The following is a 27,854-nucleotide window of genomic DNA, read 5'->3' as shown; positions in this document are numbered from 1 at the left end:
TTCCGAAACTTACTGAAAACAGGGTCCATGCTCGAGCGTGGTTTCCCCCGCTCGAGCAGACATCAGAATGTGAAGGTTCGCTCGAGCATGGCTTTTCTCACTCGAGCAGACTGCAAACTTTGACAAAAGTACTGGTTGCATGATTTTCACGCTCGACGGACGCTCGATCTCCGCTCGAGCGTGAGTCTCAGACCTCGCTCGAGCGGACTGTAAAACGTATGAACTTCTGGGTATATGTATTTCACGCTCGAGCGTGACTCACGTCGCTCGAGCGGGAGTGCATGTACTCAGAGTGCTCGCTTGAGTGTGAAGTCCCTCGCTCGAGCGTGGATCAAATTTCTGGAATTTCCAGATTTGATCTTCAAGTTCAAATTCAATCTTTTAAGCATCAAACCTCATTTTTCTGGGCCAAAACTTGAGAAAATTCATGAAGACCCTTAAAACAACATAAATTAAAGATCATTTCAAGAAATCATGGCTCAATGACTTGCCAATTGTACACAATTTAACTCAAGGTTCATGTATGATCCATAGACAAGACATGCATGCAATTCTTTGAACCAAAGTTTCTTAAAACATGATCAAGTGCTACAAAACATTATGAAACTCAATGTTTTCCCGAAATTAAGGTGAATTCAAGACATGCATGAGGAAATTCTTTAAAAACGCTTTCAAAACTTCATGAAATGCACATGTAACCATAATCTCATTCTTAATTCTTTCCTTAGCTCAATTCTCATATTAATCTACCTATCACACTTGATTTCATGCATTAATCAACTAATTCACAAAACTAAAGACTAAAATTCTTAATTAAGGCTCTCAATTCCTTATGTTTAGGGATGTTCTTGAGCAATTCCTCAAGTCTCCTAGCAATTCCTTCCAAACCTCAAGCTTGATCTCAATTTCCTTCTCACTCTCTCTCTCTCTCTCTCTCTCTCTCCCCCACGGTTGTGTGTGTAAGAGGAAGTTCAAAGTATGTTGACAATTTAAGAAAGAGATAAGTGGAACATGTAGGGAGTGTTTAAGAGCTCACTTGGTGTCAATTAATCAAAATAAATTAAATGTGCATTAAATAAATCTAATTTAATCGTCCCAAATCGAATTTTGATTGACCCTACCATAAAATTCTATAAATCCCGCATAAGACATATATCAAATCAATTTTAGAATCAGATGCCGATAAGGCCTTCAATTCACAAACCGAAACTAAAATATGAACAGATCTTTCCATACTAAACAGATATAAACACTATAATGCAAGGTACACATGCAAATTAATTCAGAATTCCCCCTTAATTACTGATTAGGTACAATTAATCATGGGTCGAGGTTGTTACAGTCTTCTCCCCCTTAAAAGAGTTTGGTCCTCCAAACTCGAATTACCTTCGTTCTGGAAGAACATTGGGTCCAATGGAAACAAATTCGGATATCTCTTCATCATATCTTCTTCTATTTCCCAGGTTGCATAGGTTCTCCCATGATTCTGCCAATCAACCTTCACCAGTGGTATTTCTTTGTTCCTTAATCTTTTGATCCGTCGGTTCACAATCTGAATAGGTCTTTCTTCGTAAGTATAATCATTTTTCAAAAGAACGTAAGTTGGCTCAATCACATGCAGCGGATCTCTCAAATACTCCCAAAGCATAGAGACATGAAAAACGTTGTGGATGTGCTCCATAACCGGAGGTAAGGCTACCCGATACATTACCGGGTTGATCTTTTCAAGAATCTCATATGGCCCAACATACCTTGGCGCCAATTTGCCCTTAACACCAAACCGTGTTTGACCCTTCATAAGAGTAACTTTGATGAACACGTGGTCCCTAACTTCGTATTCTCTATCTCTTCTTCGGACATCAACATAACTCTTTTGCCGACTCTGTGCAGTTTTCAAACGTTGTTGGATCAGTTTCACTTTCTCTGTTGTTTCCTGCACAAGTTTCGGCCCCAATAAGGGTCTATCACCTACTTCAGCCCAACATATCGGAGATCGGCATTTTCTTCCATACAAAGCTTCATAGGGAGCAATTCCAATGCTTGAATGGTAGTTGTTGTTATACACAAACTCAGCTAATGGCAGATAGGTCTCTCAATTTCCTTGGAAATCTAACACACACATTCTGAGCATATCTTCCAAGGTCTGATTAGTTCGTTCAGTTTGACCATCTGTCTGTGGGTGATAGGTGCTACTCAACCTCAGTTTTGTCCCTAACGCCTGTTGCAAACTCTGCCAAAATCTTGATGTGAACTTTGAATCTCTGTCAGATACAATAGATACTGGCACCCCATGCAATCTCACATTCTCATTTATGTAAATATTGGCCAATTTGTCAGCATTGTAAATAGATTTAACAGGTAGGAAATGAGCAGACTTAGTTAAATGATCCACAATGACCCAAATAGAATCCATACCTCGGGAAGAGCGAGGCAATCCCACAATGAAATTCGTGGTTATGTGCTCCCATTTCCATTCCGGTATTGGGAGTAGCTGTAGTAAACCAGCAAGCTGTTAATGTTCAACTTTAACTTGTCGGCAATATAGACATCTAGCCACAAAATCTGCAATACTCTTTTTCATTCCAGGCCACCAATAATTCTATCTCAAATCATGATACATTTTCGTGCTCCCCGGATGTACGGCAAGCTTAGTGCTGTGAGCTTTGGACATAACACGCTTTCTCAATTCAGAGGAATCGGGCACACAGAGTCTATTCTAAAATTTCAATACATTATTTCCAAACACAAACCCTGTATAGACCGCCCGAAACTCCGCTCCACGCGCGAGGGCACGAATCGTGGTTCTAGCTATTACAGTTTGGACTCATGTCACGGTTCTGAATCTAATCTCACAAAGTGCAATGTGAGACTGATAAATCACCAAAGAGTCCAAATCTGGCAAATCATTTTGGAAAATCAATTTTAATCAAAAAGCGCCAAACATGGACTGCTTTACCAGATTTCAGAGTCACCACATAAATATTTTATTATGGGAAAATTTAGAAAACCCTGACTCGTGCCTAAGGCCATGTGTCCGTCATCACCAAACTTGCCTCGGCTCGGGAACTTGGGTACGAAAGGAAAAGGTCACGCAATGAGCACCCCCGCGCTCGCCCGATCAAAGGATCGGCCTTTACTAATATGATATGTTGTTTTTGAAAATACATGTGTTCTTATTCCGATTTATTAGCTAGCTTACTATGTGATACGCACAGCATACAAGTATAGACTAAATCACTCAAATTGGAACAAAACATCTCATGTTTGTTTGTTTGAAAATGGTTTGAAGTTGTTACTCGCAAGTAGGCTAAGACGCAGATTTGCCACTCAAGTGAGCTTAGAAAACATGGTGATTTGCCACTTCAAGTGGACTTAAAACTCGCATTTTGATGAATTGTTCCAATTCAAGCAATCCAATCTTCATCCACAGGCATTCATGCAGTTATATCAGTTAAGCAAATAGCCTCATAGCAAGCATGCTATACATGGCAACATACACATCTCATGCAGTATGCTAAAGCATAAAAGCTTACCTAGTACTCCGAGCCAAAACAAAAGCTAGTTAGTAATCAATGCATGATCCTAGCTATGTTAATAATGCCTAATGCAACACATGCAAAAATGCAACTACAATGGGCTAAGCAATTCTAAGATGTCATGTGAATGCAATTTAGATAACATGTATTCAAATTGGTATTGAAATACAATGCAGTTTGTATGATGCGCCGAGCTCGGTACATGCAAGACGAATGAATGAATGCAAACATGCTAGCATAAGGATGCTAATTGAAACATGCCCTAAAACTAACCATCAAAAGTTGATAAGTAAAAGGGAGAAAGAAATGGGGGCTGGAAGACATGCATCACATGCACGCACACTTATTACAACATTTGTGTCCTCTCGACGGAGGGTCCGAATAATAAGCTAACTAGCTAATCTAAGCTAATTAAACTAATTATTACAAAACAAAGCTAATTAACTAACAAGTTAACTAATTAGAAACACAAATGAATAGCTAAGTGCATTAACTACTTAAGTACAGAACCAAAGTGTAAGCTAGCCAAACAAAGCAGTTAAAAGGAGCCTCAGGGCGAGAAGCGCATGTATGCTCGGTCGCCTCGTTCGGAAATCCATCGCTATGCCCCAACTTGCCTCTGTTTGCATTTGTTTTCAAAGCACTTCACAAAGCTCCAAGTAGCTTCTACTCCAACATAGAGACCTCCAGGAGCATTGCGACCATTTATTGGTAGTGTAGACCACCTGTAGACCACTTACATTTGCTGCAGACCAGAAAAAGTGGTTGGCCCGCCACTTTTACTGGTCTGCCGACCAGAAATTCTACCACACTTCTAGTTTGCTGTAACAAAGAACAAGAAGGGGCACGACAGTATATTTGCAAGGTATGTGTGCACAACCACTCTCCCTATCATTTTTTAAGTTCAAGGGAGTGTAGTTCTTGACTCTCGGGCCACCAACCGAGCATCGCAATACACGTTGGCCGAGAAGCCAAGTTTGCACAATTCAATGTCAATGAATACACAAATAACACATAAGAGCCTTAACCTCTATCATGCATGATCAAGAGGGTCGGCGACCGAGAAATGAGGCACGTTTCATCACTTCAAGTATGAAACGTCCCTCGTTTCTTGTGTTTGGATTAACACTCAACCCAAACACATGCAATGCAACATGATCAACTTATCAAAGCTAATGGCATGCAAACAAAATGTAATGCATGCACATGCAAACAACATGCAATGTAACAAGTATGCAAACACAATGCGAACAACAACATTCAAACAACATGCTCAATGGACTTAAACCGAATATGGACAGACCTCCATCATGCCCAAAACAGTGGCCAAAATGCTATGAAATAATGACATGAAAGCAAGAAAATACATGTTCATGCAATGGCTCATCAACTAGCACAAAAACACAACTCTCAAACATGATCAAGAAGTGACAAACATGGAAGTGTGACAACACTATATGCACTGAAATATCATGTGAAATGATGTCATGGCAAGCAAACATCTCAAGTATGGCATGCAAGAGGGTCTAAGGCACAAGGCCACCAAGAGGGACTACACAAGAGGCATGCAATACATGGCACAAATGATTGAACCAATCATGGACAGAGCTTAATTAGGTCAAAACAAAGGCCAAAACAGGCTGAGATGGGAGCTCAAAAGTCTAGGCATGCATGCATACGCATTAGGCCATAAGTAAGGCACAAAGGCATAACCCTTAAAGGCACTCAAAGAGTAAAAGAAATGAGAACATGACAATGCTATATGCTCTGAAATAACATGTTAAATGTTGCCAAATCATGTACATGTCACAAATGAAGCATGCTAGATGCATGAAAACACAAGGCTAGCGAGGCCAATTGCACTACAGCTATGCAATACATGAACCATATGGCCAAGAAAACCCAAAACAGTCCTAGAGCATGGAAAAACAAGGCTAAAACATGCACGGAGAATAGCCAAAACAAGATAGCATGAAGGGCATGAAGCATGGAGTATGCAAGGTTAATAAGGAGGATTGCACTACACCTACCAAAACCAAGAATGAGATGACTTTACCAATGAAAATCGGAGTTATGGCATGTCAAATTAACACCAAAAATGGGCTAATACCAACTCAACACATGCTAGAATAACAAGCTCACTCATTAGGCATGCAAGGCTAGTAAAGAGGACTTGCACTACAAGTGTAAGAAGCAAATGAGGGATACTCTAACCAACCAAAAACAGAGTTGTATCATGGGAAAAAAAATACAAAAAACACACTGAAATGGTAGCTCAAAAGCTTAGGCAAGATAGCATACACAATGGCTCATTTTTAAAGCATGAAGCACCAACCCTCTAAAGCATTGAATGAGTGCAAGATGTGAGGGCATGGCCACAATACATGCACTAAAATCACATATCAAATCATGTGAATAGCCCAAGCAATGCATGCTAGTGGACTCAAAGCACAAAGCTAGTGAACAAGAATGAACTGTGGCTATACAAAGCAAGGTATGCATGACCCAAAACACTTAAATCAGACCTAGAGCATGGCAAAACATGAAGAAAAGCTTCCTGGAGTAAAGCCAAAAGCATGCTAGAAGGATGGTTCAAAGCATGATGCATGTTAGGCTAGTGAATGGAAATGCACTACAAGTGCAAGGAGCATGCAAGAGGCTATCAAACCAAACCAAAACGAAGCTAAGGCATGGTAAAACAACACCAAAAACATGCTGAGATAGAGCCAAAACATGCTAGAAAGGTGAGCTATCAACATGAGCATGTAAGGCTAGTTTGCAAGGATTACACTACAAGTGTATAGAGCATGCAAGAGTGGCCTAAACTAAGCCAAAATAGAGGTATGACATACTAAAATAAGGCCAAAAATAGGCTGAGATGGAGCCAACATATGCTAGATAAACATGCTCAAACATGAGGCCAACAAAGCAAGTAACCAAGACACAAGGAGAGGGGATGACCCCCTCCTATTTGGGACCTCAAAACAAAATTTCTACCACTGAAAATCTGTTGGATTTTAGTGGCTAAAAGGCCAAGAGAAGATGATCTCAAGGGCCTAAAGTGATGGTTCAAAACAAAGCAAAATAAGGCATGTAAAGGAGTAGACCACCTCCAACACCAAAGAAGCCTTAAACAAATATTTCAAACACTTGAAAATGAAGCTTTTTGCAGTAGAAAGTCAAGCCAAAATAAGCATGCAAGGGTGGCCTAGTAAGCAACTACAACAAGGCCTTAAGAGGATTAGAGACTCAACCTTGAAGAATCAAAGCAAGGCAGCAACTTCTAAGGCAAAAACCAAGCCTTGAGCTCCAAACAAACCTCCAAGAATCTCAGTCCAAGATTGAAGGTGTTTCACTATGTGTTTGTGTGCAAAAGTGTGAAATAAAGGCACTTTCAAGCACAAATATGAGACAAATGGAGCAATATAGAGATAGAAGTGTATGTATAGCTCCAAGCAATTTTTTTGAACCTAAGGCAAGAGGGAGGAGGCTCCCTTATATAGAAAAAACAAAGTTCAAGCTTGTTGAACAAGCTTGGAGCTCCAAGCAATCCCTCCATACACGTGTATGGAGGATGCTTTCTATGCCCAATAGCTGGCACAACTGGCAAGAAAATATCTGCAGGAAGGCTGCTGACCAGTTGAAGTGGTCGGCCAGCTACTTGCACTGTCGGCTGACCACCAAAAGTGGTCTTCAAGAAGACCAAGTGGTCGGCAAGGGGGGAGAGGTGGTCTGCACAAAGAAAGCAAAGTGGTGGCATGGCTGCCGACCACTTTTGGTGGTCCAAAGACCACCAAGACCAGTTGGCCGACCAGAAAACTGGTTGGCAGGAAGGAAAAGTGGTTTTCAGGGAGAGAAACTAGTCTACAACCCCTATTCCACCCTCCAAGGAAGGAAAACAAGGTTTGTGCCAAAAACAAACCAAAAAGGATGCAAGACAAGAGTCCACGGGTCAAGGCGCGCAGCCGGAAGCCTCGAAAACTAGTCTACGAGCGCAAAAGTGGTCTACGAGAGGAAAAAGTAGTCTACGACTACGAAAAGTGGTCTACAAGACCTCTGTTTCCCTCTAGACCAACGCAACAAGGTATGGTCCAAAAACCAAGCCAAGAGGAGAACGATAAGAGGTCTCGAGACAAGGCGCGCGACCAAAGGCTCTGAAAATCGAAAACTAGTCTACAAGAGGGAAAAGTGGTCTACGACCACAAAAAGTGGTCTACAAACCTCTCTCTCCCTCCAGGCAAGGTCAACAAGGCTTGGTCCACAAACCGAGCCAAAACACAAAGAGTTTAGAGGCCCGGAGGCAAGGCACTTCGCTGAAAACTCGAAACGAGCACAAACACGTGCGATCATCAAGCGCTCAATCAATGACGTCTAAGTCTTAAGGTCGATCAAAAATGGGGTGTCTACACCCTGGCCTCAGTTTTGAATCAAATTCTTCCACAATCTTTCTCAAGTATTCATCTTCAAGTTGTTTCTGTTTAATTACTTCAATGATTGCAGATTGAGCGGAAATGGCAGCTAGTATTCTGCCCTGTTCACGTATCACAATCTCAATCTTATTCTTTTCCAAGTCATATAACATTTCTCTCTGGCTGGTAAGCAAACACGACAGATTCCCTATTGATTTCCTTGTCAAGGTATCTGCCACAGTATTAGCTTTCCCTGGATAATACAAAATCTGCAAGTCATAATCTTTAATTAGCTCTAACCATCTCCTCTTCTGTCTCATGTTCAATTCCTTTTGGGTAAAGAAATATTTGAGGCTTTTATGATCAGTATACACTTCACATGTAGCTCCATACAGATAATGTCGCCAAATTTTCAAGGCAAACACTATAGCTGCCAGTTCAAGATCATGTGTTGGGTAATTTCTTTCATGTAGACGGAGTTTCCAAGAGGCATAAGCAATTACTTTTCCATTTTGCATTAACACACATCCCAAACCCTTGTAGGAAGCATCACTGTAAATCTGAAATCCATCGGTACCAATGGACAGAGTCAAAATTGATGCAGTCACTAATCTGGCCTTCAACTCTTGAAAGGCTAACTCTTGCTGTTCATTCCAATCAAATGATACATTTTTCTGGGTTAACTGGGTCAATGGCATGGCAAGTCTTGAAAAGTCTTTTACAAATCTCCCGTAGTAACCTGCAAGTCCCAAAAAATTTCTAACCTCAGTCACATTCGTCGGTTTAGGCCAATCCACAATGGCTTCAATTTTCTGAGGATCAACAGAAATATCATCCTTGTTGATTACATGACCCAGAAATGCCACACTGTCAAGCCAAAACTCACATTTGGATAGTTTAGCGTATAACTTCTTTTCTCTCAAAGTTTATAGAGCAATTCCCAAGTGATTCTCATGATCTTTCCTGTCCTTAGAATAAATCAACATATCATCGATAAACACAACAATAAATTCATCCAGAAATGATTTAAACGCTCTGTTCATAAGGTCCATAAAGGCAGCAGGTGCATTCATCACCCCAAAAAGCATTACTAAAAATTCATAGTGTCCGTATCTAGTCCTAAATGCGGTTTTCTCCACATCTTCTACTTTAACTTTCAACTGGTGATACCCAGATCTAAGGTCAATCTTGGAAAAGACTTGGGCTCCCTGAAGTTGATCAAACAAGTCATCTATTCGGGGTAAAGGGTATTTATTCTTGATAGTTACCTTGTTTAATTCCCGGTAGTCTATACATAACCTCAAAGATCCATATTTCTTTTTGACAAATAAGACTGAAGCGCCCTAAGGTGAAGTACTCGGGCGAATGAATTTCTTATCTAACTGTTCTTGAAGTTGGGTTTTCAATTCTTTCAGTTCTGAGGTTGACATTTTGTAAGGGGTCTTAGAAATAGGTTGTGTTCCCGGCACTACTTTTATGGTGAACTCAATCTCCCTATCAACTAAGTCCCCAGGCAAATCATCTGGAAACACATCGGGAAATTCACAAGCAATAGGGATAGTTTCCATATTGGTCTTATCAGAGATCTCAGTCAAAACACAACACATGTAACCCCTACACCCCTTCCTAAGTAATTTAACAGCTTTCATGGCAGAAATTAGGTATGGAGGAGGAACTACCCCATTTTCAGTAAAAATAAATTCAGGCATACCCGGTGGTCTAAACACAACAGATTTACTTGCACAGTCAATAGTACCACAATATTTAGTCAACCAGTCCATACCCAGAATACAATCAAAAGTATCAATGTTCAAGGGCAACAAGTCAACATACAATGTCATATCACTAATCATAATGTCGCATGCTGGATAAACATAAGCACATAACATAGAACCCCCAGACGGTGTAGAAACAGATAACACATATGTCATAAGTTCTAGTGGTCTAGTTAATTTCTGAGAGAAAGCATGCGATACGAAGGAATGTATAGAACCGGAATCAATCAATACACATGCATTTTGAGAACATATAGGGAGTATACCTGACACCACAATTTCGATGTTCTGTACGTCACCAGGCACTAAAGCAAACACTCAACCTTGCCTTAGAGGTTCTTTCCCAGTATTAGTTCTAACATTTGCTTTTGATCCAGAAGCAGATCCTGCCGAACTTGCTACAGGACGGTTGACACTTTCGGACCCGATTGGACAATCCTTTATTATGTGACCTGTCTTGCCACACTGGAAGCATGCACCAGATACTCGATGGCAAACCCCTCTGTGTCTCCTCCCATACTGAGTACAATTAAGCGTTGATCCACCACTTTGACTTGAGCTACTAGAAGATCTCGTATTTTGTTTCTTATTCCCAGTAAATGAACGTCCCCTTTTTAAACTATTTCCAGACCTTTTCCCCATCCAATCAGTTTGTGGAACAAGAGTTTGTTTCTTTGCTGCCAAAATGGCTTCTGCCATTAGTGCCCTGTCCAATACATTCACATACGTGGGCAAGTTAAGAACTCCCACCCGATCCAGTATATCTACGTCTAGTCCGCCCTCAAATTTGCGGGCCTTCTTATAGTCTGTGTCGACCATATGAGGAGCAAATTTGGCTAACTCAGTAAATTTAGCCTCATACTCAGCTACGGACATCCTGTCTTGTTTGAGTTCCTGAAATTCTGAAACCTTCCGGTCCCAGAAGCACTGAGGAAAGTACTTGTCATAGAAAATTGTATTAAATTGAGCCCATGTCATGTTTTCATCATTGTTTCGGACCAATAACCACCATCTCCGAGCTTCATCCTTCAGCGTGTAGGTGGCCAGAAGGACTTTCTGAGTTTCCGAACAGAGAAATACTTTAAACAATTTCTTCATCTCTAATAACCACGTTTCAGCCTTCAACGGCTTAATTCCACCAAGAAAGGTTGGCGGTTTCATCTTCATAAACTTCTGAGGTAGGTTAATAATATCGTTGTTGACTGGTTCAACTTGGGCCTACGGGGGTGAAGGAGGTAAAGGTTGTTGCCTCTGTTGTTGCATTACCACTTCAGTTAGAGCCGTAAGCATTTGCTCCATTTTGCTCATTAGGGCGTCTGAGGACCCTGCTGTATCATCCCTTCTTGCATTGTCCATTTGCTATAGGTAAACAGAACTTTATAAACATAGGAAAATAGTCCTTGTTACTTTATTCGGATTCACATGATCATAATTGGATTTATGTTTTCATTTCCAAATAAACACACTTAGGCATGCAGATGGAATGCCCCTACTTCTTACTAGGACATCCTAAGCTCATATGGATCTGTGTGTGCGGTAAAACACGTGCTCTGATACCACTCTGTCACAACCCAAACCCGCCCCTATGGGTTTAGCATCGTAACCGGCCAGTAATCCTGGGATTACCAAAGGCCTCTTGACAAATTAACTCATAGCTAGGGGCTACGAAAGTAATATACAAACATACAAGGTCCAATGAGTTGTGATGACTTACATGGGATAGAATAGAACAAAAGTTTCATAGACTCTCTGGCGAGGTCAGGACATAACATTTACATATTACATATAAGCGTACCTGATAAAAAATCTTGCCCACAAACTTGACAAATAACATAGTCTATTAAGAATACAAAAACGGCCACAAAAACTTGACTTCGTTCGAAACCTCCTCAGGAGGCGCAAGGGTTGGCTGACAAAAACAGAACTTAGGCCATCAGTCCTAGGCCTGATCATGTGCCTGCACATCTACATACATAATATAGATAATGAGCTGAGGCCTAGTGAATAATATCAAAGTAAAGGGTTTAATGAATGTTGCCCATAACAGTTACAGAAAACATAGTTCATTACAGACACAAAATCGAAATCATATTCATAATCAGATTTTGCAGTTAACCATACATGGTACATTCATTAGCACCAGCAGAAACAGTTGACCCATTAAGGGACGACCATAAAGGCATACATTTGACTCACGTGCACGGAGACGGTACAGTTGGCTCATAAGGATCCATAACAGTTGGCTCATGAGACTTACAGTTGGCCCATAATTGGGACGTAACGGAATAGATAACAAATATCATTTGAAGCTAAGAATGCCACGAATACATTTCAAAACCATTGGACAACCATTCATTCACATAGAAAATAATATTTCAAGAACAGATCATCTTATATCATTCAGAAAATACTTATAATTAAACATAGTTTTACAAAGTTATTACTCACGGTTGGCTTCGGGTGCAGACAAACAGAGCAGATTAATCAAATGGTTTGAGGCACGCGACCTACACGAACATACATACAAATACACACTTAAAACACATGTTCAAATTATTCATATTTTGCTTTATTTGTTCTTGGCGTGTTTCTAGTTCTAACTTCAATATGGAGTCTTAATCATGGTCTAGGAATGCCTAAGATGGAATGATGATGCAAAAATGCACTTGAAACATTTTTCAAAACTTTTCTGAAAACAGGGTCCACGCTCGAGCGTGGTTTCCCCCGCTCGGGTGGACATGCAGAATGTGAAGGTTCGCTCGAGCGTGGCTTTTCTCGCTCCAGCGAACTCTAAACTTTGACAAAGTACTAGTTGCATGATTTTCACGCGTGACGGACACTCAATCTCGGCTCGAGCGTGAGACTCAGACGATCACTCGAGCGGACTGTAAAACGTATGAACTTCTGGGTATATGTATTTCACGCTCGAGCATGACTCACGTCGCTCGAGCGAGAGTGCACGTACTCAGAGTGCTTGCTTGAGCGTGAAGTCCCCCGCTCGAGTGTGGATCAAATTTCTGGAATTTCCAGATTTGATTTTCAAGTTCAAATTCAATCTTTTAAGCATCAAACCTCATTTTTCTGGGAAAAACTTGAGAAAATTCATGAAAACCCTTAAAACAACATAAATTAAAGATCATTTCAAGAAATCATGGCTCAATGGCTTACCAATTGTACGCAATTCAACTCAAGGTTCATGTATGATCCATAGACAAGACATGCATGCAATTCTTTGAACCAAAGCTTCTCAAAACATGATCAAGTGCTACAAAACATTATGAAACTCAATGTTTTCCCAAAATTAAGGTGAATTCAAGACATGCATGAGGAAATTCTTTAAAAACGCTTTCAAAACTTCATGAAATGCACATGCAACCATAATCTCATTCTTAATTCTTTCCTTAGCTCAATTCTCATATTAATCTACCTATCACACTTGATTTCATGCATTAATCAACTAATTCACAAAACTAAAGACTAAAATTCTTACCTAAGGCTCTCAATTCCTTATGTTTAGGGATGTTCTTGAGTAATTCCTCAAGTCTCCTAGCAATTCCTTCCAAACCTCAAGCTTGATCTCAATTTCCTTCTCACTCACTCTCTCTCCCATGGTTGTTTGTGTAAGAGGAAGTTCAAAGTATGCTGACAATTTAAGAAAAAGATGAGTGGAACATGTAGGGAGTGTTTAAGAGCTCACTTGGTGTCAATTAATCAAAATAAATTAAATGTGCATTAAATAAATCTAATTTAATCGTTCCAAATCGAATTTTGATTAACCCTACCATAAAATTCTATAAATCCCGCATAACACATATATCAAATCAATTTCAGAATTAGATGCCGATAAGGCCTTCAATTCACAAATCGAAACTAAAATATGAACAAATCTTTCCATACTAAACAGATATAAACACTATAATGCAAGGTACACATGCAAATTAATTCAGAATTCCCCCTTAATTACTGATTAGGTACAATTAATCATGGATTGATATTAATCATGGGTCGGGGTTGTTACAGGCTCGTAATCCAAACCGGCTAAAACCGGCTTGTGATCATCTCTAATCACAATGCTTCTCAGACTCACTTGGCCATGTCCCAAAACTACTGAGGCCTTTGTTGAGAGCATATTTTTTTAGCTAAAAAAATCACTACAAATTATTAAATTACTATCTCTATTTTTTTTGGTACATCTTTTGTAAAAAATTTAAAAAATTACTAAAATAGTCCATTTTAAATAAAGGTTTTTTTTTTTTAAGGTCCCTAATATTACAATTTTAGGAGATAAATGACATCCCAACTCTCATACTACCTCAAGTCCCTTAAAAACACGCGCATCTTCTCTTCAAAATTATTGAACCAAAATATCCTTGCGTTTTACATTCAGTCTAACGTCTTTCACTTTTTGAAATTTTTGAAAGCTTAAAAATTCAATAACTTTTGATTTAGATGCCCATTTTCAACAAAAATTATATTTTGGAACTCTTGTCGAGATCTATCAAATAAGATTCTTGATGAATATGAAATTTGGGGAAAAAAATTGACAAAATTTCACTGAGTTAGAAATTAACATGAAAGTAAATTTCTCTGACTACATGTGCAAATAAATTTTAGAGATAGCCAAATGTGTTAGAGAAAATCAACATGTAAGTAAATTATCTGACTACATTTGCAAAGAAATTTAACAAAAAATCAAATGTGTTTGAGAAAATCAACATGCAAATAAATTTCTTTGACTACATTTATAGAGAAATTTCAGAGAAAATCATATGTTAAAGAAAATCAATATGCAAGCAAATTGCTCTTATTACATTTGCAAAGAAATTTCAGAGAAAGTTAAATGTGTTAGAAAAAATCAACATGCAAGTAAATTTCTTTCGCTACATTTGCAAAGAAATTTTATATGCAAGTCAGATTGCAAGTGTATGATGGCCAAAGATGTGATGACCCCAAAATGTTAATCGTAATTATAAGTGATTAATTATGTATTGAATTTTAATTATGACATGTGCCAAGTGATTAATTCTGAATTATTTAATTTGGTTCGTTGTAAATATCTGTTTAAATTGAGAAACTATTTGTTGTGAGATGAGCTTTGAAACTGAAATTGATGACATAAATGGGTTCATAAATCAAAAATGAGTATAAGGATATGTTAATTAGAATTTTAGAGCCATTTGGGAAGTTTAATTGAAAATTAATTCAGTTTACTAAAATTGTCTATGATTAAATTGAGCGAACTATAAATTATGTTCCTATATGTTAATTATGTAATTAAGTATTATTGATTGTTATGAGATTTATTGACTTGTATTGTTTGAACAGATAGATTAGAATAAAAATTAAACCTGTTTGATTCGCTAATTTTAACAAATTAGAATTAAATAATTGAATAGGAATTAGAGCTTAATACACATTAGTATAATTTAATTTAATATAATTGAGATTTTATTGTGATGAGGATTAATTTAATTTAATTTAATTAGAAATAATTTATTAATTTTGGATGAATTAAGTTTAATATTAAATGGTAATTATATGAAACTTCTACTCATCTTTTTATTTCCCTAATAAATAATGAACGAGAGAGAGAGAGTACTTGGTTTGGTGGAGTTATTACACAATCCATGCCTAGAGAAAGGGAAGAAAAGAGCGAGTTCTTGGGTAGTTTTTGGGTTGAACTCAAAGAAGGAGAATTGAAGAAGAACTTAGGAAGAATTAGAAGATAGCTCATTAATCATCAAATTAAGGTGAGTTTTCATTCCAAATTCTTGAAATTAAGGTAAATCTACTCCTCATCTTCTAAAATATAGGTTGAATTGAGATGACTTCATGCATAAGATAGAAGTTTTGGCTATAAGATTTAGAGTTTAACATGAATATGTCTCAAATTGCAGGAATAAGATAAATTAGTCTTTAAACTTGTCATGCATGGATGATTTCATGAAGATTTATTTATATACTTTGAAATTCATGTATGGGTTTTCAAGATTGAAGGAAAATGTCATGGATTTTGAGGATTTACATTTTAATCAAGAAGAAATTTTGCATGTTTAGAGTTGTTGTTGAGTAATTAAGGAAGAAATTGTAGACTTTGAGCTTATCTCTCCACATGCATGGCATTGATTCATGAAAATATGTTCATAAAATTGTTTTTCTTGCATGGTTCTTGAAATTGGAAGAATAAACTCTATGAATTTCAAAGATTGGAACTCTAAGGTGCATGGATTATGCTTTTGCCTTGAAATTCAAGGGTTTGATCTTTTTCCATGGAATTAAGCTTCAATTTGAAGTTATGATTTTATTTTAAGTTAGACATGTATCGTGTTATGTGCATTATAATTGTAGGTCACAAGTCGAAAACCGCATAATCGTTACTGAAAGCCCATTATGAGTAACATTTCTGTAAAGATCTATTTGTATGGTATATGTTTAAACTGTTATCTGATAAGCTATGGTTTCTTAAATGTTATTTTGATATGTGAACGAATGTCCTATTTTGCTCTATTATGGCATCTATAGATAGTCCCAAGTCATGGGAGACGGCATGTAAATGCGGGTCCATAACATATAGGTGCTACGATATCTCGTTAGCCACATCATTGTGGTGATATGTGTTTAATCAGTATCCGGAACTGATTACTCTAGTCGGAAGACGATATGTGATATGTTCTATTGGATGTACCGTTATTATGTTTTGATCTAAGACTGATATGATTGATATGTATGGTATGGTTTTCTGTATACGTTATGATGTGGAATTCGTTCACTTTCCTCTTTACTTTAATGTTATTCACTAGGTTTTAACTCATAGTTTATATATATATGTATAAGTGAGCGTTCTGGAGGACAAGTCTAGAAAGAGTCTTTAGCCGAGCCACCATTTTGAATTCTACCAGGTGGTTTTGAGTGCCTCAGAGTTGAGGCTAAGCCTAGAAGGCTGTTGTCAAGCTTTTGATCATGAAGTACACTTTTGTTATGTGCATATGTTATATATAAGATGTTAAGTTATAAGTTATGTATTGAATGTAAGTAAATTAACGTTTTTATATGTAAATATTTGTTCATATAGATGCACAACTCATTGGACTATTAGTGTTTTTTAATATTTTTTGATTTGTACAGGAAGGCCTTTGGTAATCACAGATTACTAGCCGATTACGACGCTCAACCATAGGGGCTGGTTTGGGTCCTAACAAAAGAAGATTAATATGGTAGAGAAATTTCAAAGCAAATCAAATGTGCTAGAGAAATAAATATGCAAGTGTGTAATGTGTCCATTGAAAATCAAATGCACAAGAGAGTAAATTTCTCTGACTATATTTGTAGAGAAATTTTATATGCAAGTCAGAGAAATTTCATATACATAAGAAAGTATCAAGTGTGTAAAGCGTAAAGTGGCTAGAGAAACATCTCAAAGAAAGTCCACACACAACTAGAGAAATAGTAAGTATGTGTGTGATGGCTAGAGAAAATCAACATACTAGAGAAATAGTAAGTGTGTGATAATTAGAGAAATTCCACACATAACATACACACACACATGAATACACAAATACACTCAGATAAATTTCAAGGAATATAGAAAAACAAAGACACAAAGAAATTTCGCTCAGACGCAAAGACACATAAATTTTTATGTGTCAAATCACACACACACACACAAAACCAAAGTCAGAGAAATTTCTCTCAGAAACACAAAGAGAAACAAAAACACGGAGAAATTTCGCTCAGTACATAGAGACATATAAAATTTTATGCTTCAAAAAACACACACACACACACACACACACAAAAAAAAAAAAAGACAATGAAATTTTGATTTTCAACATAGAGACATGAAGAAAATAATAGAAAGAGAGAGAAAAAAAAAAGAGATAAGATGAGAGAAAAGAGATATAAAACTCTTATATTAGATTTTTGACAATTTCTTACTATTCTTCATCATCTTTGCTTACTCTGCTTTCTCTTGCTAGATCGTTGTTCTTCGGTGACCATAAATTCAGCTTTTGGTTATTGTTTTCTTCAATTATTTTTAGAGCCGCATTCTAGTGTCAGAAAATAAGGAGATGGTGGATTTGGATTCTCGGGTTTAGGGAGAGAGAGAGAGAGAAGAGAGACCCAAATCTAAATAAAACTGAAGCAAAGGATGTGAGAAACCGTATCTAATATAATTTTTTTTGTAAATCTCTCATGCTGCCCAAAGTTAGAGATGGATGTTAAACTAGTTTTCTGCTAAATAAACTCTAAGGCCACGTTTGTTTGGCTTATTATGTTGGATGAGATTGTTAGTGAGAGGATTGTTAGTTAAGAGATTATTAGTGAGAGGATTATTAGTTAAAAGATTGTTAATGTGGGGATTGTTAATGAGAAAATTAAGTAAAAGTGTGTTTGTTCATATGTAATATATTATGGTATGAGATTAATATATAAAATTACATAAATGTCCCCAAACTAACAAATGTTAAAACAATTACAATATATATAATAAAAAAAATGAAAATGGGGAGACAACTCACGTGGGTGTGTCTTGCCCCTTACATTAATGCCCCCAAACTATTTATTTTTTATTTGTTATTTTTTGCCATTTCTTGTTGGAAATGGTTTGGCATAATGTTGAAGTGGAAGGGCAAAACAATAATAGCACCAACAACCCCTGGACTAAAATTTGAATCCCACACTCTCTCCAGCTTTACTAATCTGACTATGTGGTGGGATTGACAATTAGATTGGACAAATAATTCAGCCACAAGCTACTTAAACCAAACATGTTCTAAGAGATCCCATCTTCTCACTCCAATCTGTTGGCCTTACAGAAAATTAATTGCCAACCAATTATCAGACGACTGTGTTTTAGTTCTTTCAGCCTCAATGAAGAGGACTTTTACTGGTGGCTTGACTTTGGAGAATTAAACAGATAACAATGAATTGAAGAACAGTCAAAGTATTTCATTAAGATGAAAAGACTTACAATGATCCAAACTCAGCCTCGTAGAGGTTTACAACAACTCTATTTGAAACTACTCCTATGAAACGAAGTGCAGTGCAAGAATTTTAAAGTACAGCAATGTAAAGAACTGTAAATGTAAAAAACTGTAAATGTAAAGCTGAAAAGAAAAATAAGTAATAAAGACTGGTTTTTTGGATCTGAGTCCGGGGTTTTTCTGGGGCCTTCTCTACTATTTATATTGCTCCAGGATGACCATCGAATTACATTTCCAACCGTCGAACTGCTCCTTCATGATCATCGATCATTTTGCCCTAATATTAGCTCCACTACGCCATTACTTGCAATTAAGCTTCCCTTATAAATTTGAATCTGAAATGCAAGTAACTGTTGAGGCCACGTCACTTTGTATCTCCTTGTTGATCCGTTGCTACTCAGATTTCTTAATAACCAATACTAACTGCCACATGTACGATCAGGATCGAGGACCTGAATAGTCTTCCTATATTACCCTTATTTCGTCACGCGTCGAATTGTAATTGGCTTGTCCAAAATATGTAGCCAACATTACCCCCCGCACTAATATACCCAATACTTGGTGATATTAGTGGATCAAAGTTTTTTTCCACGTCTTAGAACGTGCATGGTTTCCAGAAATGCAACTGTCATTTGTCATCTGCATTAAACTCCCCTTCAATCTTTTGAACACCTCCACCACTTTAGTATTCGAACAGACTGGTACACTTTTTATGGCCGAATCAATTACCTCCTTCATTGATCGAGCACATGAAGAGTCATATGATGATGTTGTTTCTCCTCGAAAGAACCTTCACGCATTAATTGGCCACCTTTACCCACCCTTCTATATTCAAGTCATGGATGCCTTTGCAGATTACCAACCCTTGGACTTCGAACATATTGCCCTTAATCCTTCGATTCAGAAACTTACAAATATGGACATGGGAAGGTCCTTTTCTGACTCATCCTCAGACTATGAACAAACTGCTCTCAATCCTTTGATTCAGAAAGTTGCAAATATGGACATGGGAAGTTTTCCTTCACAGCCCTCTGCATGGAATAAGGCTGCAACTTCTTCCTCTTCTGGGGCTTCTGGCTAGACAAACTGGTCAAAACCCGAGGCCTGTGATTTAAGGGAGCGAATCAACCATTACTTTGTTGAGTTTACTGATCCTTTAGAATTCCCTTCCTATACGCAAAGCTCGGTGGTCTATCCTTACGTGCCCATTGACCACCGACGCAGTTTGGAGGAGAATTTGCTTGTGGTATGGTATACATCTTCCATGCCTACAAAGACAGTGCATGTCGCCCGATGCCTAGAAGAGGCACAAGGGTACAATCCATTATTCTTAGCCCAGAAGGCAAAGATTTGTTCTTCTGACTGGCTCGATTATATCAATGCCTTTATTCCTTCTGCCCTTGCTTCACCTCCTGAGATAGAAGCATCCACACCTTCTCTTCCGCCAAGTCCTTGCTGGATAGAGAAACTGAGGCTTGCCCTCTCCTCGGATAAGGTCTTTCCACCTTACAAACCTCCACCTTCCCCTATTCCGGCTGAGCGGAAGCAAGCTCAATTTTTGCTCGCGGCTTTCTCCCACTTGCCCTTCAATGTTCTTGAGGACGAAGTCCCTCTTAAGAACCTTCGATGGGCTTGTGATATTCTGACTCGGGGTCATGTCCTCAACCCCCTCGCCCAAGCAGAGCTTCACATGTTTTTGGACCAACTTCCATTGTTTCTCCACTGGCATCGGACCTCTATGACCACCACACAATCTTTAGACCAACTTTCGTCCCTTCAATTCATGCCTTGTACGAAGCAGAAAACTTTATTGAAGAATTCGATGATTTTAAGAATAAAGATTCTGCATACTAGGATGACTTGGATATGGACGAATTGAAACAAGGATTGAGAGAAACAACTTTTGAAATAAAGGCTGAAGAGCTCTTTTAATGAAGTGAGAGCACATCAACTCATGCAGCTAATGTTAGAAGAAATAGAGGACAGAATAAAGAAAGAACAGAAATTCATTGATCATAGTTGGACTAAATTTCATGATCTTGTTATTTATTCCATTCCCTATTTTTATGAGCTCGAGTTTGTACCCAAGTAGGGCCATTCGATGTAACTGCTTTTGCTTTAATACTACTGAGACTTCTCTTTGTTTGATATGTTTGATCTTGTCTCTATTTGTCTTTAAAAGCAATTTCAGAGCTTCGAACTAAACAATCTTTTCCTTCGAACCTGGATTCAATCGTTTTAAATGAATATTAATAAAACGACTATGAACTTTTCCAATTTATGGAATGTAGTAGATAGTTTTTTTTTTTTGTTGTTGTTTTTCCATTTGGGATCCATGCTTCGAATCTAACAATCTTACTCTTCAAAACTTGTTTCAATCACAACCAGCATATGATCAATGATTTAGTATGATCAATCAGTTTTAAATTGATCTTTTTGTCCTGAACCACAGTCCATACTTTCAAAAATATGGAAGCTCCTTTTGAGGGCTGCACTTTTTTTGTTTAAAAAAAAAAAAGACAACTTTTCTGACTATATATAAATTAACTATTGGTTTCGATGTTTTGAATGCCAATTTCCATTCCTAAAGGATTCCCAGTTTTACTTCGAAGAACATCACTTTCATTGAGAAACCTAAAACAGGCCTTTAATTCCCTTCGAAGTAAATGAATACTTGAATATTCTTACACCCTTAAGCATGGAATGTGCTTCGAAGCTGGCTTCTTAGTTTCGAAGCCGTTGTTATTTGACTTTTGGCGCCAAAGTCTGGCTTTGAAGCCAACATTACTTCGAAGCTGGTATCAATATCTGGGATGTATTTTTCCCTCCAAGAGTATCAATATTGAAGGAAATTCTTCGTATTCGTACTTTTAGTACTTAACGAATTTACGCGATGTGCCTTTCAGATACAAAGGCTTTTGAAACCCTTTTAATCCGCATTCTGAAATCACTTGCTCGCTCAACATACAAACCCTTTACCTCTATTCGTCTCCCACTTCTTTCTACTCCCTTTTCCAGCTTCGTCCTTTGAGAAAGTGTTCTATCAATGGCCTTCTCCTCATTGAAAGTGCCAGAGCGTGTGAGCCCATCTGTAGCCCTGAAAAGGCTCATTGATGCAGAATGTGAAAAATACAAAGCTGGGGAGAAAAGTGCCATTGACGGACGCATCTTCATTCCTCGTCGTCATGTGCAACAAGAGTATGTGCTTGGCCCTATATTCAAGGAGATTCCTATTGAGCTTCCAGCTCTATACCCTTGTCTGGAAGACCATTGTCTCCTTTACGAAGGTGGCCTAGATTGGAGGAACTGGAAGACGAACCGCCCCCACAGATGCTGGCCCACGGTGAGACCGAAGTGGCAAGAATGGTATGATCGAGTTGTCCCTAGTAAGACCTTGGACCTTCAAGAACTCTGCCTCCTCGACGCCCTCCGATTATCCAGGTTAACCATTTCAGAAGACCCTTTTTTAGTTCCTGCTGCTCTGTGCTTTTGGAATTTTGTTTTTAATTTCTTCCAATTCAGATGTGGAATAATGGCCCCTACTGTTCTTGACATTTGCCATCTTTTAGGATTATCTCCCATCGAAACTCCCATTGGACCAGATTATCCTGACCTAGCAGTCCCCTTTTCCCTCCCCTCTCTTAACTCATTCTATAGTGATTTTGTCAAGGCTGAGAATAGAAGGGAAGGTCTTGTAACCGATAGGGAATTCTTCTCTTTCTTATTATATTGGCTTTGCAAGTTCCTTTTCTGCACCTTCTCTCAAAGAATTATGCCTGAATTTGCCCCTCTTACCAAAGCGCTTGTTTTACAGAAGAGGGTGGCTTTAGCTCCATACGTTCTAGGTCACGTATATAGAGCCTGCTCTCTTTTCTGTGAGAAACCCTTAGATGTCAATCAAGGCGGGCCGATTTGGATTCTTCAGCTTTGGCTTTTTGCTTATTTCCCTGAGTTACAATCCAAATGCCTTAAATTTTTTGAACCAGACCCTCCTACTCATGGCATGAGGCTAGCCAATGCTTCTCTTTATCCTTCTACTTTTGCTTTTTACTTCTCTTTCTTCTACCAACTTCCAGGTTCTCCTCTTTCCTACTACTTTTGTCCCTTCGAACCCACTACTATTGGCCCACTTTGGTTGAAGAATTTTCTAAGTGATAGGCTCTGTGCTTCACCTGCTCACAAAGATATATGGGCCTCCATTTTAATCCCCAGAGAATTATTCATTGAAACTATGAACCCCAGAGCTTACAAATGCATTGTTAAAGCCCTATTGTCCTGCACAATTTGCTAGACAATTTGGCTTCACTCAGGGGGTCCCAATACCTCTCTGTAGTAACACCAATCTAAGTCTTACCACAAGGGATGTGAAAGTTCGAAGGTCCAGACTGGAAGAGGTAACTTCCAAATTTATACAGGACTTGGTCGATTTTGAGTATATCCCCTTCCTTCCCCAAGGTAACTTTTTGAAGAGATACCAAAATTAGTGGGTGACCAATATGGAAGTGCACCTGGCCATTTCCCCTCAAGACCTACTGACGGTGTTGGATGTGCCTAAGCCTAAAGGAGCTGGAGTTGCTACTTTTCCCACTGTTCTGACCACCCCAGCTCCTGTGCCTACTTCCACACAATCTGCTCCTGCTGCTTTAACTCCTCCTAGAGTTACTCGGGTCACCTCGAAGAAAGGTATATACCCTCATCTTTTCTCTTTTTACCTTCTTTATAATGCTTTCAGTTTTATCTTTAGTTCTTCTTTTTGTAAAGGTGGTGTAGGTGCCTCACAGGAGGACTCTCCTCAAAAGATTCAAGCTCTAAATCTCCTCAAAAGCAAATGGCGACAAAAGAAAAGGAGACTTTTACTTGAGCCTGAAAAGGAAGTTTTTGAGGTGCAAGCAGAAGAAGAAGAAGAAGAGTTTACTCAAGAGCAAGAGTCTCCCCTGAAAAGAAGGAAAATAGTGACCATCCCTTCTTCTAACTTGGTTCAAGATCCCACACATGAGACAATTGTCAGAGTGGAAGAACTCACTTCTGAAGAATCTGAATCCCAAATTGGAGAGAAAGAAATTGAGGAAGAACATTCAATGCCTGTACAAAGAACAAAGAGAATGAAGATGATTGTCTCTCCTTCTGATTTTGTTGTAGACCCTATACATGAGGCAGCTGCTAAGGTAGTGGAATAAGAGCACTCCAAGGCCATAATCGTCTTTGAGAGAGCTGAGAAGAGACGGCAGCAACAATTCTTAAGAGATGAAGCTACTGCTGCTGATGCATTTCAAAGGGATGCTGCAAGAAGACAACACATTGCTGAGCACTACTCTCTTCGAAGCTCTCCTACTACTACTGTCAGTTCTGAAACAAGTAACTTCTTTAAAGTCTCTACTGTTTTTCCTTGTTAATCTTTTGGGTATTGAGCCTTGATATTACTTTGTCCTTCTCTTCTTTTGCAGCAACAACTCCTGAGCTTATTCTCCCAATGAGAACTCTCTTAGTTTCAATTGAGGTTGATCAGATGCAAAATGTGAAGACCATTCAGATAATACTCCCACTTCCTAGGCCTATATTTCATGTACCCCCTTTGAGGCCAAACATTCCTGCATCTTTTCCCTTTGGATTGAATCCATATCTCCCTTTCTTATCTTTCGATCTACCTCTATTCGATTATTTTCCGAGCCTTGCTCTTTCCTCTCCCCCTAAGGAAATTCCAACTGTTACTCTATCTCAGATGATAGTTGATTCCCCAGAAGAGGGTGCTGATGGCTCTCCAACCCATAGTTTATTACCTTTATCTACTTCTAGCCCTTCTTCCCTTGACATATTGGTGGCTAGGACCATAGAGATTGCCGAGGATGTTCCATCCATTTCTCTTATCCCTATGCAGTCCTTTGTGTCTTCTACCACTACTCTTTCTGCACCCTTCATGTCCATGGACAAAGTAGATGTCTTCGAAGCAAGACTAGCTAGTCTCTTCGACATATCCCCTACCTCTCCAATAACTAATGATGAGGCCGAGCCGTTGGTTCTAGCTGACTCCTTGTTAGAAATTCTTGAGAGCTCCTCATCCTCCAGTAGGAAGCCTTCTGCACCTTTGATGGATTTAGACAGCTGTCTGGAATTACTGATATCTTTTTCAAGGATTCCTTTCGAGGCTTTACAAAGGCCTAAAATAAGAAATGGCTTCCCGCAGTGCTGCAAAGTTGTTGAGCAATCCAGCATGACTGTCTCAAGTCATCTATCTCAGGCAGCAACTACTATCGACTTCTATATCAATATATGTCATACTGCCAAGGCTACAGAGGAGAAAGTAGCGAGGGATCAAAGCTTTGTTTCCACAGTACATTCTAAAGTCTCAGTGCTGAAGGAACAACATTCCTCTGTCTCCCATTTTCAAACTCAACTACTGGAGAAGAAAGCTCAACTTGAGGAGGAGCTGTCTGTAGTGAATCAAGCCTTAATTCGAACTGACACCAAACTGCAGATCACCAACCAAGGATTGGCCGATCGAAAGCAAGAAATGACCACAGCCATTCAGTTGGTTTTCTCATTTAAGAATAGGAAGTCTGTTGTAAAAGAACAATTAAAGCATTGTAATGATTTCTGGGCCAATTTGTGGCAGAACATATTTAACTCTTTATGAAGAAAAACAAATTCTGATTTATCATTTGAGTACTCTTGTGTTCTTTTGCTTGACATTTATTCTACTCCTTGTGATTCCCAAATAGTTGGAAAATAAGGCTTCAAATATCTGCCATTGATCTTTTTGGGATGTATGTATCCATTCAAATTTCTCAAATGGTATGCCCCAAAAGGCAAGACTCTATGAATTTGATATGGTCCTTCCCAGTTAGGTGACCATTTACCAAACTTATGGCTTTTAATTCCTATTGAGAGTATTGTCTTCCATACCAAATCACCTTCATCAAAGCTAATGTATTTGACTTTCTTATTGTAATTTTTAGCTGCTTTCTTCTTTTGCAAGAGAATACTGTTTAATGCCAGAATTCTGGCTTCATCTATGCCTTCTAATTCCAAACACATACTCTGATGGTATTGCTCAGGATTTAGCTGGTCTTGGCAACTTACCCTCAAAGATTTAACATTAATTTCCACAGGTAACACTGCATCATGCCCATACACCAAGGCATAAGGAGTAACTCCTGTGCTTGACCTTGGGGAAGTTCTACAAGCCCACAATACATCCAACAATAAGTTATGCCAATCCCTAGGATTGTCTTCACAATCTTTTGTATTCCTTTCTTCAAGGACTTATTGGATGACTCAGCTTGACCATTGGCTTGTGCATAATAGGGGGTAGAGTTAACAAGGCTAATTCCAAACTCTGCTACAAAGGACTTCACCATTTTCCCATCGAACACAGTCCCATTATCAACAGTTATAGTTTGTGGGATGCCAAATCTATGGATTAAATCCTTGATGAATCCAATGACCTCAGTCTGGTCTACAGCCTTGTATGGCTTAGCTTCGACCCACTTAGTAAAATAATCAGTGGCTGCTAAAAAGAAACAATGATGCTTCGAAGAGGGTAGGTATATTTTTCCCATCATATCCATGGCTCATCCTCTGAATGGCCAAGGCTTCACCACTGCATGTAAGTCAGTTATGGGCACATGCCTTATTATGCATGCTTTTGACATGCCTAGCAACCTTATGCAATCTTTAAGGATAGTTGGCCAATAGTAGGAATGCCTTCGAAGCAACCACCTCATCTTCACACCAGGCTGATGAACACCACAGATGCCTTCGTGAACCTCAACCATAGCTGTTAATGCTTCTTTTTGGGCCAAAACATTCCAACAATAAACCATCTCCCCCCCTTTTGTAGAGAGCATTGCCGTATATGATGTATTACATGGATCGCAATTTAATTTTCTTGCTGGCCTTTGAAGATGGACCGGCCAAGTACTACATTATTGGATGCCTCCAATCTTGTTCCTGTAAGTCATTATGATTGACTTCCAGGACCACATTCCTTTTATTTAAGGGTGGTATAGATTTCTGGTATGTTGTTTGGTTTATGTCCCTTCAAGTATTATCCCTCTTCTTGAAATTCGATGCTTTATGAGCCTCATCATTAGCTCTATTATTCAAGAATCTTGGGACATAAGTTACATTTGCTATTTGAAATTGAGAAAGCAGATGTAATGCAACAACATAGTATGGCAACATGCTTATACTTTGACATTTGAAAATCCCTTTCACTTGATTAACCACCAATTGAGAATCTCCAAATATGTCAACTGCATGTACTTGTAATCCAATAAGAATTTCTAATCCCACTATCAAGGCTTCATATTCAGCTTGATTATTAGAACAAGTAGTTTCATCCACTCTGAAACCATGGGTGGTTTCTATTCCTTGTGGTGACTTAATCACTATACCAATTCCAGTTAGGCCATTGGCTTTCGATCCATCGAACCACATTTGCCATGGCTCAACACTAGCCATACCAAGTTCCATTATCTCTTGGCTCTCTATTTGAGATGGATGGTCTGCCAAAAAATTGGCTAAAACTTGTCTTTTCACTGCCTTTTAGGGAACATATTCTAAATGAAATTCTGACAAGGCTAATACCCATTTGCCAATTCTTCCTCTCAACATAGGTCTAGATAACATATATTTAACCAAATCTGTGGTTGCAATTACCAAGACAGTTGTAGGCAAAAGATAATATCTTAATTTCATCGTAGCAAAATACAGTGCAAGGCAAAGCTTTTCTACAGCTGAATATTTACATTCACAAGAATTTAAAACCTACTAAGGTAATAAACAGCTTGCTCCTTGCCTTCTTCATTGCCTTGGGCTAAGAAAGCTCCCAACGAATCTTCTGCTGCAGCTATGTACAACTTCAAGGGCTTGTCACCCTTTGGTGGCATCAGCACTGGAGGGTTGGCTAAGTAGGCTTTGATATCTTCGAAAGCAGTTTGATGCTCTGCTGTCCACACAAATTCCTCTTCATCTTTCAGCCTTAATAAGGAAGAAAATACTTTAGTTTTCCCTGCAGTGTTAGAAATGAATCTTCGAAGAAAATTAACCTGTCCAAGGAACTTTTGTAATTCTTTCTTCTTGATGGAGGTCTGGCTTCAATGATGGCTTTGGCTTTATTCTGGTCAATCTGTATTCCTTTCTTGTGTACTA

Source organism: Camellia sinensis, unplaced genomic scaffold (assembly GCF_055761805.1).
Source record: "Camellia sinensis isolate YWXY unplaced genomic scaffold, ASM5576180v1 Unanchor1, whole genome shotgun sequence".
Classification (NCBI taxonomy): domain Eukaryota; kingdom Viridiplantae; phylum Streptophyta; class Magnoliopsida; order Ericales; family Theaceae; genus Camellia; species Camellia sinensis.
This window is presented reverse-complemented; position numbering follows the sequence as displayed.